This window comes from Dipodomys merriami, unplaced genomic scaffold (assembly GCF_024711535.1).
Source record: "Dipodomys merriami isolate MVZ:Mamm:240054 unplaced genomic scaffold, mDipMer1.0.p SCAF_739, whole genome shotgun sequence".
Taxonomy (NCBI): Eukaryota; Metazoa; Chordata; class Mammalia; order Rodentia; family Heteromyidae; genus Dipodomys; species Dipodomys merriami.
Window position 1 is genome coordinate 321,535 of NW_027206334.1, and position 16,711 is coordinate 338,245.

The window sequence follows — 16,711 nt, forward strand, 5'->3', positions numbered from 1 at the left end:
AGCGTATTGGCTTCAGCAGTGGAGGGAGACCAAAAGTTTTTTATATAGATTGTGTTAATGTTTTTGATCCCTAAAGTGATTTTTCAGAGCTGATTTGGCTCACTACAATGCAGAACTTATTGAATGAAGTCATGAAAATAAATTGCACATCTAAATTAGGCAACTTAAAAGAGTTTTAAAAGAGAAACTATGAAGATGTAGCAGTGGCTGAGGCTGTATAGTCCTTCAGCTTCACCAGACTTGAAGCCAAGAAGCTATGATTAATTGGAAATCAGGCAAGAGCTAAGAGGAGGACATAGAAGTAAGACACAGAAGCATGGTCCTTTTGTAACAGATACTGTCTTCCAAGGTATGGCTGATTTAAATCTATTCTTCTCCATACATTTTGCTGAGCAAATGCAAGACCAAGAAAAAAATAATCTATTGAAATAATTTTGCAAAGAATAACTTCACGGTTCCTGATATGGCATCTAAGGAGAGTCTTAAGAGAGAAGATAATAGCGGAGCATTTTTTGCTTTCCTCTTAGCATCTTTTTATCAAAATCTATCTTTGAAGTTAGAATTGAATGAACCAAAAAGTAATGGAGTGCTTATTTTTCTCGGCACTTTAGACACAAGCAGACTTTCAAGATAAAAGAAAAAAGAAAAAAAGTATAGCCAAATATTTGTGATCACAGATTCTTGGACTGGTTTTCTGGAGACAGTATACATTAGATTTGTCCTCATTAAAATAGATGTTGTTTCATGGCCACCAAATGCAAGAGGAAAGTTTAATGGACTCACTTGGCCAATAATAGTATGATAGGAAAAATGACAAATAATATTTAGTGAATTACTTTGACTAATTATGTTGCCAGAACAAAGAAGGAAAATATAATTCAAAGTGAATTGACTTAAAAGTATGAAGAAAAAGTAGTGAAGAGAGATAAGAGCAAACATAGAGGATTGTTTTCTCTCCAATGGAGTAATGAGTTCTTGATCTTTTTTCTTCCATTCTATCTTCACAAACTATCAATTGTGGCTCAGGACTGAAGTATCCAGTTCCGACAAAGAGAACTCGCAGAAGAAAGATAATATTTGCAGCAGATGTAGGTGAGTTATAACCTTAGACCATCTATTTAAATCTGTTCAGAATCCTCCCCTACCCCAAACTGCTCTCTTTGAACAGCTTTCTTTGCTTTTCCCAAGACTGCCTTCCATTAACTGCTTAAAATTTTTGAGAGGTCATATTCAGACTCTCTAGTGATGGCTATTTGGTTGTGATTTTTGTGTTTTTGTTTGTTGTTGTGCTTTTTAACTGAATTTCAAAAGGTTGTGGTACAATTAAATATATCACTCTAATTATCCAATGCTCCTGGATCACAGTGATTCATGTCATTCTCAACCAACCCCTTCTCCAAGATTTACTTCCGATTTACCACTTCCTTTATCACATGTGTACATTGTACTTGCCCCTTGTTCCATATTTTTTTCTTTCTATGTCTTTACTACTATTCCTCTCTTGTTTCAACTTACTGCTAGTCATTCTGTTAATCTGTCTGTTAGTACTTTGAAAGATTTATATACATACCATGGAGTTTCAATCCTGCATATACTTGAACTGAGGTCAACTTACATTTCCATAATTCATTCATTTGCAATAACAATTTGCAAGACTGCAGACTTGAAGCACCTAGACATGATTATATTCTCATCCATTTGGAAGATTAATCTTTATTCATCAAGAAAGTTTAAAAATGGCTTAGAATATATTCCTAATTCCAACTTTTATAATTGGCTTTGTACAATGGTATATGATTATTTTATTTTACATGGGATAATACTTTCTACTACCTATAAGTTTTGGAAAAAGAAGAAAATTAAGATTTACTACTATAGAGGAATATGATAGAAATAGAAGACAGATTTTGTTTGTCACATCTCTGATGAGCACTCATATTCAAGATTAAAGTCATATTTCTTTCTATGTTAGACAGATAGGGAAAATATAAAACAATGTATGATAAGGCAACTATTCATGACTTTTTAAAATGTACATTATTAAGTGATGAAATTTACTTTATAAGCTGACGTTTGGGGCTTGAAACATGGCAGGCTGATCTATTCATCACATTTCTGGAATGCACCTACTGAACAACACAAATGGTGGGGGCTACTATTTCTACACTTTAATGAATGATTGAACCTGTTTGGCATTAGGGCTGGATAAATAAATCCACTCTATTGTAACTTGCTCCCTACACTTGAAAAACTTGTAATGTCACTAATTATTATCTACTTATTGAATATTATTTTGGCAAATGTGATTTTAAAAAGTTTATTTGAAAAGCAATACACTTTCAGGAGATTAAATGTAGGTTATCATTGATTTGAGAATGACAACATTTTTATACCACAGAATCAAATTGTACTAAAGTACCAGTGTTTTGAAGCACTAAGGATCTTCTCAATTAATGGTTTTCTGCATTACATTTGACCTGTAAGTCAAGTTTTCCTGGCCTCAGTAGACCATTTATGGATCTATCCTTCCAGGAACTATTTTTGGGCCAATTTATGCTGGACTGAAATCTTAGATTAATCATTAGGGGAGGGGTATTAAAAATAATCTTCTGACACTGTGATCTTGTTCACTCATATGGGCTTGTCATTTGTAAATTGAGTTTGAATTACAGTAATTTTTCTCAGATTTTGTGAACTCATCCTTCATTTTAAATTACCTTGCATTTCACAATTACTTGCTGCTAATTCTTGAATCTCAAGGAATTGGGGCCCTGAAATATAAGAAAAGAGAAATTGAGATGCATCTTCAATTACTTTCTGCTGGCATGTTGCATAGGCCTAGCTGAGAAGTCTTGCCCCTGTTATCTGGTGATAACATTTAACTTGGACATTGGATCCTAGGACCCATGGGTCCTGCAGAAGAATAATATTTTTTAGACATCATATCAGCTAAATTTGGATATAATATTGAAGAATGCTTCAGAAATATGGAGAAAAACAGTTTGGGGCGAGCGAGTTAAAACAATAAACAGAGCAGCAGAGTAAAACCTCCTATAGATTAGAGGAAAACAACATTGTTTCTTTACCATGTGAATTTAGAAGACCATGAACACTTAGAAGGTATCACAAGTTTATACCGAAGACATTTGCATTGACACTTTTTATATTCTAATATTTATTCTAAACTTAATTATTTATATTCCAATTCTACTTATTGGAATAAATATCAATTTATTTGTCAAATTATCAATTAATTATAGTAAGTTTCATTACGTGAAACATGAAATCAGCACATAAATATAAAATATATAACTATATATTATATAATAAAATGGCACATGTTTTGCATTGTTCTGTTGTGGATTGGGCGTCAAAGGCAGCTCTGTTCTAAAGTATTATTTCATTACATTATGTCTACCTCAGTGTTTGGTAGAGTTAGACCTAAAGCTTTACCATTTGTAGATTTACAGCCTGGAGACAAGATGAGTCATTACCAATTTAAGACCTAATAACAAAGAGAAACATATGGACTTCTGGATCTATAGAAATATTTGGTGATATAAAGGCAGTAATTTAAGTTCCTGCCTGGTTGGAAGGTAGATAGGCCAGGACATTAGGTAATCATGCATATGAACAATTTTTTCACCTTCTTGGCTTTAGCTCCTTTTGCAATGATAGGTATAATAAACAATTATATTTTGATAAATTACCTTCTAGTCTGAACACTTTTGTCTGAAATGCTCATCTGTATATGATCCCTTGTAACTAAGATTAGTTTTGTTCCAGTAAGACAATCCATGCTGTTAGGATAAGATATTCTGGTTGGTCTATTCCTACATGGAAGAAGGGTAAAGGTTCAGGTAGACATTTGTGCCAGTAAGACCTCATTTGGGAAAATTTCAACTGCAGAAGTTTAGAAGTAGCTTGTAAGCAAGGCTTATTTTGAATCCATTAGTTCTACAAAGCTAACTCAGTTGGATAAATAAGTACTTCAAAAAGCCATTCCCTTTGGACCTAGCTATAAATGCCTCAAAATGAAAAAGACTTAAAATAGTCATTGACAAAAAAATTGAAAATGTGAGCAATCGTCTGAACAATATAATTTTTTCCATTATGCACAGAATTTTAGGGAAATAAGATCAGTACCATTAGGAACATTAAGGTTTCCTTGTTACAAATAGGCACCCAAGGATATAAGCCTGTATAAAGATTGCATCATTAAATTGCATACTTCAATTTAGAAGACACTACATGCTTCAGCAGCACGTATACCCAAATTGCAACAATACAGAGATTAACATGGCAATTGCACAGGATGATATGAAAATTTGTGAAGTATTCCATATTTTTCATTCTTCAGATGCAAGAAATGAAAAACAGTTATTAAAAAGTTGATTACAAAATTACAAGTGTAATAATACATGTAATTCATATAATTAAAAGTTATTTTCACATCAGTGTGCTAAATCTTCAAATTATTGAAGTCTTTACATAGCATAATATTTAAAAAACTTTTGAAATTAGACAACATTACCATTTTATCCCAAAGAAATATAATATAAGGACCTAGGAAAAAAGGAATCTTACACTGTTTCTATATCGAATGCAATCTGAAAAGACACATTTATTAATGAGCCTATATGTTATAAAACAATGTAGAATTCCAAGTATTATATCTATGAGAGAATAAAATAGATTATGGACATTATACAAACATAGAAGATAGAATATTTTAAAAATATACTTTTTCAGACAAACACCAGAAATATGTTCAGTTTCTATACTACTCATTTCAACAGATAAGTTAAAATTATTTCTTATTAAAAAAAGCACAAACTCTCCAGAAACCATTATAGATGTATACAAATCTCTTTTGAATACATTTTGACATCAAAGTAAGGCAATTCATATGGAATCCATAAATTGTTACAGTAAGATATTGTTGTTATTTGGATTGTGAAAATATTTTGCATGGACACAAAGAATGGAATGCAATTTATGAAATTTAAGAAACTTAACCGAACCATGGTGACTTAGAAGAGCAATTTTACTGCCTTCCAAAACTTCAAAGAGGTAGTGATATATACTGATCCTTTTGGCAATATCAAATGCAGTTTCTTCCAACTTATTCTTCAGACCTGATTTGACATAATAGTTCAACAGATGGAGATCCAACGTGTTTTTGCTGTCTCTACTCCCAGCAGCAAGATGAAAGGGGGTCAAGAGGCCTTTAGTTTGGGAATTGATATCTGGATAATGATGAAGTAAGAAAACAGCCACTCTGGTATTATTCCACGTAAAAGCACTGTGCAGGGGTGTCCAGCCATCTACAGTTATTGCAAGAATATCTGCCAATTGAGCCACCAACTCATGGAAAATGTCTAAGTATCCCCTGTAGGCTTCCTGATGAAGATGGTTATACTCATCTTCATACCTAGTATTCACATGAGTGGCCTTTTTGGAAAGTAGTCCCTGCACTGTAGTAAGCAGATTATTTTCAGCAGCCCAAAGAAGAAATTTGCTTGGATCCTTCTCCATTTTTTTCTTGCAATTGATACCATTCCTCACTTGTTCATCATGTTCCTCATTTTCATGACAATTGCCTAACCAGAGACTTTGAGTGCCAGTGGGAATGATGTGTTCATGTATTTCCCTAATAGTTCATGTTAGTTGAAATGTTCAGCAAAATCCAGTGAATTTTCTGCATCTGTTTTTTCACTATGATTTATTTTCTCTTTTTCCATTTTTACTATTCGAAATTATTCTAACTGTAGAGTAGGGAATTGATGGAGAGCAGAGGAAAGATGTTCCTCCATATTCAAAGATACAGACTGAAAATATGGACCAGTGGTGTCTTCATGTGCAGCTTATTCTAGGAATGAGAAAAAATGCATGTCTCTGATCAATTTATAGAGCACGCAGAATTTTATGTTTTGAAAAAGATGGAAATAGAATTTATGTATTTACTTGAAATTAGTAAATACATTTATAGCAGTCTACATAAAGAGAAGTAGCTTTGACCAAATTGCAGACAAGAATCTAAATCCTTGATAATTGTAGGAACAGTTCTGAATGAAATCAGTTGAATCACACTTTTCCTGTAGAATGAAGAAATAGGTCCATGCAGCAAGAGAAGGCAAGCCAATTATATCTGTGACAAATCTTTGGGGAAAATGGTATCGAGGATTACTTAGTGGTGAACCACTTGCACTGGAAGCATGATTCTGAACTATTCCTTGCAGATTCTCAACTATTGCTTTGAAAATTATATTCTCCAAGAAGAAAAAGTGAGATTTAATTGATAGCAAAGGACTACTAATACATTTTGACTTCTTATTAAGCACCATCAATCCTAGAAACCACATGAAAACAATAGACAGGCCTACTTTTATAGATGAAAACAAGTTTCTTTAATAGCCATGCAAAGGACATCTATTTTACTGCATTATACATTTTTTCTAATGTTGGGTAACAATAAATAATGAATCTATTAGAAAGCTCTTCAAGCTCGTATGTCCAATAATGAGTTCTCTTATATTAAATCATGGCATTTTTTGTGTATGGTCTTAAGAAGAAATTTTGACAGGACAATTTCATCACTGTACAAATTGCTTCTATACTCAGTTTTAGATAACTATCTAAGTATGTGGATTAGATAAGTACAGAGGAAAAAGTATAAGCCACACTAATAGCTCATGTCATTAATCCTAGCTAATCAGAAAGATGAAGTCTGGGGATTGTGGTTTGAAACCAGACGAAACCAAAAAAAAAGGCCATTTGATTCTGATTTGAAAGAAACCAACAAAAGCTAGAAATGGAGCTGTGGTACAAGCAGTAAAATGCTAGCCTTGAGAAAATTGAAACAAAAAAATACCAATTTCTGGGACAGAGCCGGGCCCTGAGTTCAAGCCCTATTATTAGCACCAAACAAATGAATGAATGAATTAGTTAATTAATTAAAAATAAATTAAGTGGTCACATGTGGATAGACAAGTAAAACGTAAAACCCATGGTGACTGGATTGTGTATTATTTTTTAGTGAGGCAAATTATCATTTGTACTAATCACTAATATTTTATTTGAACTTTTTTGTACAATAAACCCTGAATTTAGCATGTATGTATATGTGTGTGTACATGTGTGCACATGTGTGTATGTGTGTATGTGTGCATGTGCTGTTGCAATGTTGCTTGCCAATGTGGACAAGGTGGGACTGAAAAGAGTTAACTCTTTTGCAATGTTTTTATTTATCATTGTTCTGTCATGTTATTTCAGTTCGACCCCCCTTCTGTACACTTTATTTTTCAAATAATAACATCATCAGAATCAAATCATTTACATTAAGTTCGTTAAAAGAGACAGCTTTAGCTCTTATTATATGCTAGGAAAGAAGATACAGACATAATTAGATAGTAAGTTATTGCTGTAAGATAACTGTTAGTTCAAAATATGTATTTGACTTCTTAAATTGGTTATAATTTTAAAATATGCTCATGGAGGGAGTTTGACCTACTTAACCAAACAGGTATCACTCTCTGGTTATTCCCGTGAAACACAAGGTGGATAAACTCTGGCTTTCTGTTGAAAATAACTTTCTTTATAAGATGATATCTATTTTCACTAAGAGATAATCAACTCCAAATTTTTACATTTGAATATCCCATGATATTGACTGAAAATTGGTATTGTTCATAAGCTTGTTAGATATTCCTTTCAAAAACAAACAAACAAAAAGCATGTGTCATCTCCAGATAATGGATGTATTTGAAGTTGTTTTGTACATGCAAAGGGATCTTCACTAATGGATCTTTTGTGGGAGTAATTATCTCAACTTAACAAATAAGGCTTTTCGAATATCTTTTCCAATATAAATAACATTCCAGAGTGAGTCTTGCAATTTCTGAAAAGCCTTTAAATATTTTAGAATTATTTCAGTTCATTGACTACAAAGCTAAAGACATTTCTGAAATAAATATTGTTAAGATCTGAAAATGTAAGTGGGTATATAGGCTTTTATGCATCATTTTATGAAAATCTAGTTTTTATGAAACTAAATGAAATAGAATAAAAGAATGTAAGTGAATTTGGTAATCTAATTAATTATTAGTATAACTTTGTTGTCTATTAACACAGTTCTCTGAATGTAGATGATGCAGTTAAATTATTTTCTTTGTGTGTCTGTACTTCAGTTCTTTTTAGAATCTTTGTATTTAAATGAGTGAATTTTTGGTATAAATAAAGACTTTTAAAATGATTAAGATTAATCTTGTGTTTTGTGTACTACTCCCAAGAAAATGAGTTATTTTCAAGTGTTAATAGTTTATAATTCAATCTTCAGTATCATAAGAAATTTTTTAAAATTTAGTATTGATGACTTTTTAAACCAATTGTATTCACAAGTTGGAGACGCTTTAATTCATGCTCAGGTCTTGGTATCTATGATTTTTAACTTCTCGTTCCTAGCATTAATGATAGGAGAGAGTGCGTTTTTGGGTATATGAAAGGTAAAATATTTATATGGGGTCAAAAGTGATTTTTATATCAGTCTTGCTTTAATAACATTTTAAAGTAGTACATTTCTCTCAAAATGTTGCACATCAAAAGCAATCAAATACTTCTCTTGGTAAACAACTTAGGTGAGCTACAATGTGGAAATGATTGGTCCATCATACCTACAGTCTGTTTCCATCGAGAATTGGGCAGGTCATTCTATCAGTAAGACTGTGTTAAACAGAGATGGGGTCCTCAAGCAGATTTAGAAATCATGAATGTTATACTTTAGCAGTTCCTTTCAACAGGGAAGTGTAATTGATTATCAACTTGGAGCTTTCATATTAAAGCTACCTATTTTCTAACAAAGATAAATTGAAATATTATTAGAGTGTACACACTAATTTTGGGAAATTTTCCTAGAATTAGTAGACTAAGTTCTGGCATTTTAGTCATAAAATAAAATGAGGTTATTTGATACAGCGGGAGATGGGCCACAGGCTAACTCTTACCATGTGTACATGTTGTACTAATAATTACAACTCTGAAGACTTCAGTATCATCATCTGAGAATTAAGAATAGAAGCAGATCCACTTTATGGGAATATTGTGAGGATTAAATTAGATACCAATGGTAAAGTACTTGGAAAAACAATCAGCATTTGATACTTTCTACCTGTTATTTTATCATGAAATGAATTCTAACATTTTACTCTGATTTTTATATTGTGTCTATTTAGAATACACAGTGTGATGTATTGATATTCATTGCATTGGTCACTTTTCTGTCATTCTGTAGGGAGCCGAGGCGAGACTCCGCCCACTCCCTTGCAGCTTTGAGGTAACCACCCCAGACGGTGCTTGGCGGGACGCCTGGGCTGTGCGCGTGCACGAGCCAGGTAGAGTCCCCAGCCAATCCCATGACACCTGGTGACGGTGAAAGGCAGGCGACCAACAATAGAAAGACCCGCGTTCCGATTCTCCTATATAAGCGGCTGTGTTTCGGGTGCACGCTCTCTCGAGCCCAAGCTCTCCTACAACTAAAAGACTCTCCAATAAAGCGTGATCTGAGAAGACTCCTGGTGTGGTGGTCGTTTTTCCTCGCTGGTCGAGTAGACGGTCGCTACAACTGGTGCTGAAACCCGGGAACGAACCTGGGACGGGACCCACGCGAGAGGCCTAACCGGAGCCAGAACTCCACATGTGGAGAGGGGACGTCGGTAAATATCCCCCGGTATGCTGTTCACTGTAGATTTAGATATTTATTGGTTGCTTGCATTGCTTCTTCCTTTGTGGCTTGTCTTTTTGATGGTGCGCACTTGCCTCGAGGAGGGAGGGTTTGATTTAATCCAGGAAGGACGCAAAGTACTAACGCAGCATCAGGATAGTCTATCAGAGTCAGCATACAGTAAGGGGGAGGAAAATAGGCCTAAAAGAAAAAGGGAAAAAAGATAAAAGGATCCTAAAGAATTAAAGCAAGAGGGGCTGCATCCCTCACAAAAGGAGAAGGGTTTCAGAGAGGAGGGGGTCTCAAGGAGACCCCCGTGCCCTTCTTTAAAAGCAAACCGGTTCTCAGCCCTACATGTGGAAGGGCGGGACCACGAATATAGTAATCTTGTGAGTGACTCAGAGGAAGAAATGTTAGAGGAGGAGGGAGAGCAGCTCGATCCAGCTGATAGTGAAGAGTTAGAAGAGGCTGCGGCGGAGCACGAGGCAGACAGATATGGAGGGTGGCACCCCCTAGGGGTGGGAGTACCGCAGCAGCCAGGAAGAGGAAATGGAGCTGCCCCTCACCCGTCGGCCCCCCCGCCGTGCCCGCCGGCAGGGAAGAGTCACTTTATAAAAGAAAAAACCTGGTCGCCGTTAGCGGCCGCTTTTCCAGTCTTTGAAAATCCAATTACTAATGAGAGAATTCTTGAGCCGGTTTCCTACTCCCAGTTAAAAGATTTAGTTGAGGCAGTCAGGACTTATGGAGTGACGGCCAATTATACCACTGCCTTGCTTCAAAGGCTAACTATTAATGCTATGATTCTGTGGGAGCAAAAACTGTTCAATATTTTCCTGAATTAGTGGCTAAGCAGGCAATTTTGATCTGAGAAAAAAAATAAAATTAAAAAAATAAAAATAAAAAAAAATTTAAAAAAAGAGGCAATTTTGGGTATAAAGTATTGTTTGATGCACTTTGCAAAAATTCCAGATAAATTAATTATTCCATACACCCGTGAGCAAGTTGAAATTTTAGCAGCTACAGTGGATATGTGGGCAATTCTTGTTTGCTCATTTCCAAATGTAATTGATAATCATTATCCTAAGCATCCTCTGCTTGCCATAGTTAACAAAAATTTAGTGTATTTTCCTGTTGTCACTTCAAAGGAGCCCTTGGTTGATGCTCTAACCATCTTTACGGATGGATCAAAATCTGGACAAGGTGCCTTTTTTGTTCAAGGACACAAACAGCCGGTAGTCTTTAATTTTCAGCCGAATGCCCCACAGGCTGTTGAATGTTTAATTGTGCTTGAAGTTTTTAAAAGATTTGATCAACCTTTTAATTTATTTTCTGATTCATTATATGTTGTAAATGCTGTTGCTTCTCTTGAAGTTGCTGCTTCAGTTAAGCAGGCCAGTACAATTTCTAATGTTTTGTTACAGATTCAATCCCTTATCTTAAACAGAAAACATCCTTTTTATATTGGACATATTCGTGCCCACTCTATGTTGCCGGGCCCGATGGCAAAGTGTAATGATTTGGTGGGCCAGGCAACTCGGGCTATGGCTCTGGTTGCTGCTGATCCTGTAGAATTGGCAAAAGACTTTCATAGATTGTATCATGTACCTGCTAATACCCTTAGGAAAAGATATAATTTGTCCAGGCATGTGGCAAGAGATATTGTTAAAGCCTGTAAATCTTGTGTTACCTTTCTTCATCCTCCCCATGTGGGGGTAAACCCCAGGGGGTTGAGACCAAACGCCCTATGGCAAATGGATGTTACTCATCTGACAGAATTTGGTAAGTTGAAATATTTACATGTGTCTGTGGACACCTTTTCTGGTGTCATTTATGCCACACCTCTGGCAGGAGAAAAGGTGTCTCACGTCAGAATACACTGCTTAGAAGCTTGGGCAGCTTGGGGAAAGCCCCTTAGACTTAAGACGGATAATGGCCCTGCTTATACTTCCCATGGTTTTCACGCCTTTTGCGCACAAATGCAGGTTGCCCACACCACCGGATTGCCCTACAATCCTCAAGGACAAGGTATAGTGGAAAGAGCTAATCGAAGCATAAAAGAATTGCTTCAAAAGCAAAAGGGGGGAATTGCTGAGTCTGCTTCCCCCAGGAAAAGACTTTCTCTTGCGCTCTTTACCCTTAATTTTTTAATTCTAAATGACAACGATCAGTCTGCCGCAGATCGGCATATGACAAGAGACTCCACGGATACTAAAGACATGGTTATGTGGAAGGATGTTATTAATAATAAATGGTATGGACCGGATCCGGTAATAACGAGATCCAGGGGAGCTGTTTGTGTTTTTCCACAGAGTCAAGAAGTACCTCACTGGGTGCCAACGAGACTGAACAGGCCGGTGGAGACTGCAGAAGAACCCCATCTTGAAGATGCCATCCACTCGTCTCCTGATACAGCTGATCTTCCTGCTGTTAGCAACAGTGCTAATAGCAATCCCTGTGATAGCTAAACCAATGATGCTGTGGGCTGTTACAATTTACTGACTGGATTGCCTCTGCGGTGTCCTTTTCCAAAGAGCGGGTGGGAGTCGGAATGTTTTTAGCCTGCTGCTTGGGAGGATGCGTGGTCTGCCTATGGTTGGTCTGTCGCCTTCGAGCCCAAACCAGAAGGGACAAGGTTGTTATCTCGCAAGCATTAGCCGCTTTGGAGAGTGGATCCTCACCCCAGATTTGGCTGTCGGTCCTAAGAGGCAGTTAAGCCTTACCATTCTGCATAGCCTTAGCACCCCGAGGGATCAGGGGATCCCATTGCACCGGGACAGGTATGCAATTTGCAATTTGGGACAGGGTGCAAGGCAAGTGCACTGCACTTGAGGAGATGGTTCTCATCTCCTCAAGAAGAGCATGCTGGGTTGCAAGTGGGTTGATGCCCAAGATCCCACCTCTGCAAAAAAGGCATCGGACGGGCCTGGTCATCACTGGGGAAGGCGCCCCTCAGGTGAAGACCAGTGCAATGTCCTCTCATTAATGTCTTAGACAGAGGCCCAACCTCTACTCTTACCTGTTGCCATAAAACAAAGAAGGGGGAACTGTAGGGAGCCGAGGCGAGACTCCGCCCACTCCCTTGCAGCTTTGAGGTAACCACCCCAGACGGTGCTTGGCGGGACGCCTGGGCTGTGCGCGTGCACGAGCCAGGTAGAGTCCCCAGCCAATCCCATGACACCTGGTGACGGTGAAAGGCAGGCGACCAACAATAGAAAGACCCGCGTTCCGATTCTCCTATATAAGCGGCTGTGTTTCGGGTGCACACTCTCTCGCGCCCAAGCTCTCCTACAACTAAAAGGCTCTCCAATAAAGCGTGATCTGAGAAGACTCCTGGTGTGGTGGTCGTTTTTCCTCACTGGTCGAGTAGACGGTCGCTACATCATTCTGATGAAAATACCTGCAAATAATATTTCTGAGTAGGAGACTATCATATTGACTCATGGTTTAAGAGAACGCAGTTTAAGATCAGATGTCTCCATTGATTTTAATTATATTTTTATTAAATAGTTGGTCAAAAGAATTTCTATTCCACAAATCAATTTATAAGTACAATGGATATTTACATAACTTACCCACACACTTCCAAACCTCACCCCACTTTCATTTTTTCTAGTTGCATACTATCTGCATTGAATATTATACCTTCCCTCTCTTCCTCCATAGCTCTTTATTCCTTCCCTTTGACTTTCTCACACATCTTCCAAGTGACAGTTTCCTGGTATTCATTTCCTTGAATTTAAAGTTCAATTTTATAAGAAATTACACCATTTAAATATTCCTCTGCAAATAGCATGCTTTGGTTAATACTATTATGTAATTGTAACCCTTCTGTCCAGTATTTTCACAATACAAAAATTCTCAGTTTTATGGTCTGTATATTTTTTAAAAGAATGCCATGACTTTATGAAATAAAAATAGAATCTTTAATCGGTGTATTGTCACTATTGCCTCCCAGATTAAAAAAAAATTCTTAGACTACTACCTCAATCCTTATACAAAAATAAAAACAAATATTATAAAACTAAATGTGAGATGTAAAAACCTACAAAATATAAATGTAAAAATTCATGACATTGGATCACTAAAAGTTTCAAAAAATGACAAGGAAAGCATTAGTTCGTAAATAAAAGCAAGGATAAACTGGATAATATCAACTGATAACCTTTCATAATTCATTGGACAATATAACAAATGAAAACATATACAACAGATATAGGAGACATATTTGTTAATACTACAATGTTAATGCTACAATCATTTTGAGTCTAAGTATTTTTATATCTTCTAATTCTATATAAATTTTTCTCGAATAGGGTATTTCTTTAAAGAACATATGTAAATTGATAGTCAATAGGAGGAGCAAATGAAATAAGTTCCTCTTTAGTATCTAAGAATAAATCCAAAGAAAACTCACTAGTATGACCATAATATAAAAAGATTACACAAAATATTGTAGTACAATTGTGGAGAAATTGATATACTCCACATAGCAAATCAATTTGTACAATACTACAATCATTATATCAAGCAAGTTTTCAAAATGTCAAAGAGAATTTATAGGATCTATTTATTACACTTCTATGTATATATTAAAGAGAAGTAAAAAACTTGTTTGGACAGGGAATGTAGTTTATTGACATTGCACGTGAATAGTATGTGTGAGACCCTAGAAATAATCCCCAAAAACAAATTTTGAAAAGACACACTATAGAGGAGGTATGCTGGACAAATTCCTGTAACTGAATTTCATATCTATTTTAATGTCTGTTCTAAAATTTACAGTATTTCTATTTGAAGAAATGCAAGTTTGTGAAAATTAGGCTTGGAAAACCTATGACTGTACAATTCACTTCCAAAGCACTAAAATGTATACAATACATGGAGATAATATATTGCAAGTGAATTACATGTCAGCAAAAAAGAGAAACTTTTTAAAAAAATACTCCACACAAAATGCAGAATATCTAAAAAGATGTTTTTGGTGTTTGCTTAAAAACTTTGTAAACTACAGCTTTTTAAACAAAGATATAATGTCTGTCTATTTTGAGGTTTTTGTCTGTTTATTTTGAGTTTATACAGAGATAACTCAATCAAAAAGTGTACATGATAACTGGAATACCTAGGAATTATGCATCACTTATAAATAATTGATAACCTTTTCTGGATGAAAATTTGGTAAATGACAGAACACAGAGTCTATGCATCTGCATTTTATGAAAGCCATATGTTACTTGCTCAATCCAATTGTTTTTCTCTACTTTGCTAGGGAAAAAAATATTCTCATGATAAGAGCCAATAGCAGTGAAAAGAAAATACACAATCATCTTGATTTATTTGTGAAAATAACAAATGAAATAAAACAATTCCACTTAAAGGACTCCAATATTAGTATCTAAGAAGATGTTCCTGAATGACAACATCCATTGAATTTTTGGAATTTTAATTTCTACAAACATATGACAATTAGAATAAGAAAACAAATATAGTCTTAGATCAAACCAGCCTTGGAAAAACTTTCTTGATTGTTTTGAAATCATATAAGAATTCATACTCCTTTCCTTTGGAAACATTCACAAAAGTTTATTATTTATTATAATTCAAATACGAAGCAAGAGTAATTTTATATAATCATTACAAATATCATCTTATAACTATCGCAAAATAGAATAAAAGACCAATCCCAATATAGTACCTATGTATCATTATAATTAATTCCTAATCATTACCTAAATATCTTAAACAAACTAAATATTCACGTCTTTAACATAGATGTAAATATTCTTTACTTTTTACTTAACATTTTCCAGGGGCCTGTATTCATGTTTCTAAGAAATGTCCACAGCAGTTAAAAGATGCTTTTGTGAAATTAATGTGATACATTTTGTTGGAGTTCAGTTGTTGTTGTTTGCAAGGCATAGGCATTGTCCCTAATCCTTTTTATTCTCAAGGACAGCACTCAACAACTTGAAGCCCAGAGCTAATTTATGTTTTTAAGAATCTAACAAGTAGTTTTCTGTCTGGGCTAGTTTCAAACTGAATTTTAAGATCTCATTACACAGAAGAGGTTGAATTATACGAGTGAGTCACTGCCACTTGTTTAGATGTATTTGTTAATTTTAATTATGTTTTAAGATTTTTGTTTCACCATAGTGTATATCTCTCTACAAATAAAATTAGATATATGTATATATTTCTGAAGACAAATAATCTCTAAAAATGTATGTCATTCGAAACATAACATTTGAAACATAACAGACTCCTTCTAAAATTTTTTCTACTGTTTTTGACCTTTATCATTTCAAAGATATACAGTCTATTTTTCAAAAAGTTTCCTAGCATAAAATAACTAATATTTCAATAGAAAGTAGAGTTTATTACTTTCAAGGAAATTTTAGATATACACATCATATTGTAGTAACATTTACATTATATTACTTGAAAAAGTTCTGTCTAAACTCTTAAATATTTTTGTGTAGTGAGGGGGAAAGAGGAAGTTAATTTATATTGGTTAGGAATTTGCAATGCTTCAAAAATCTATTCCATAATTTGTTATGAGCACATAGTCAAGCTAACTGATATGGTTTAGTTTTTTTGTTTCTTTATTTGTTCAAAATTTTAATATGGATGTATGCACAGTGGTAACATTAAAATTATTAATCAAAAGAAAAATAATAGCAAAATCATAGACACATCAAACTTACAATAATTAGCACTATGATGCTAATAATAATTTTGATGAAGATGATGATTATGAGCACAGTGTAGCCTGATAAAGACAATGTTGTGATTGAAAAGGAATAAAAAAACTTTAGACATTATTGAAGGTAGATTTCCCACATTGAATACATAGTTATAAACAGTGTTGGAGTACATACAATAAGAATAACAAGAGGAGAGTTTCAATATCAATAAATAAAATCACATAAATAGGTACAGACAGTAAAAAACCCTAACATTATTCCTGCAGTTTCTCTATTGTGTAATCACTTTTAT

At 34.9% G+C, this 16,711-nt stretch overlaps 2 pseudogenes; one reads left to right on the forward strand and one right to left on the reverse strand.

The window, feature by feature from the left end:
- The first annotated feature begins 4,251 nt into the window (after positions 1-4,251).
- LOC138818350 (U6 spliceosomal RNA) lies at positions 4,252-4,350 on the forward strand (annotated as a pseudogene).
- Positions 4,351-4,926: 576 nt separating this feature from the next.
- On the reverse strand, positions 4,927-5,744 carry LOC138818349 (ankyrin repeat domain-containing protein 49 pseudogene; annotated as a pseudogene).
- Positions 5,745-16,711: the final 10,967 nt, after the last annotated feature.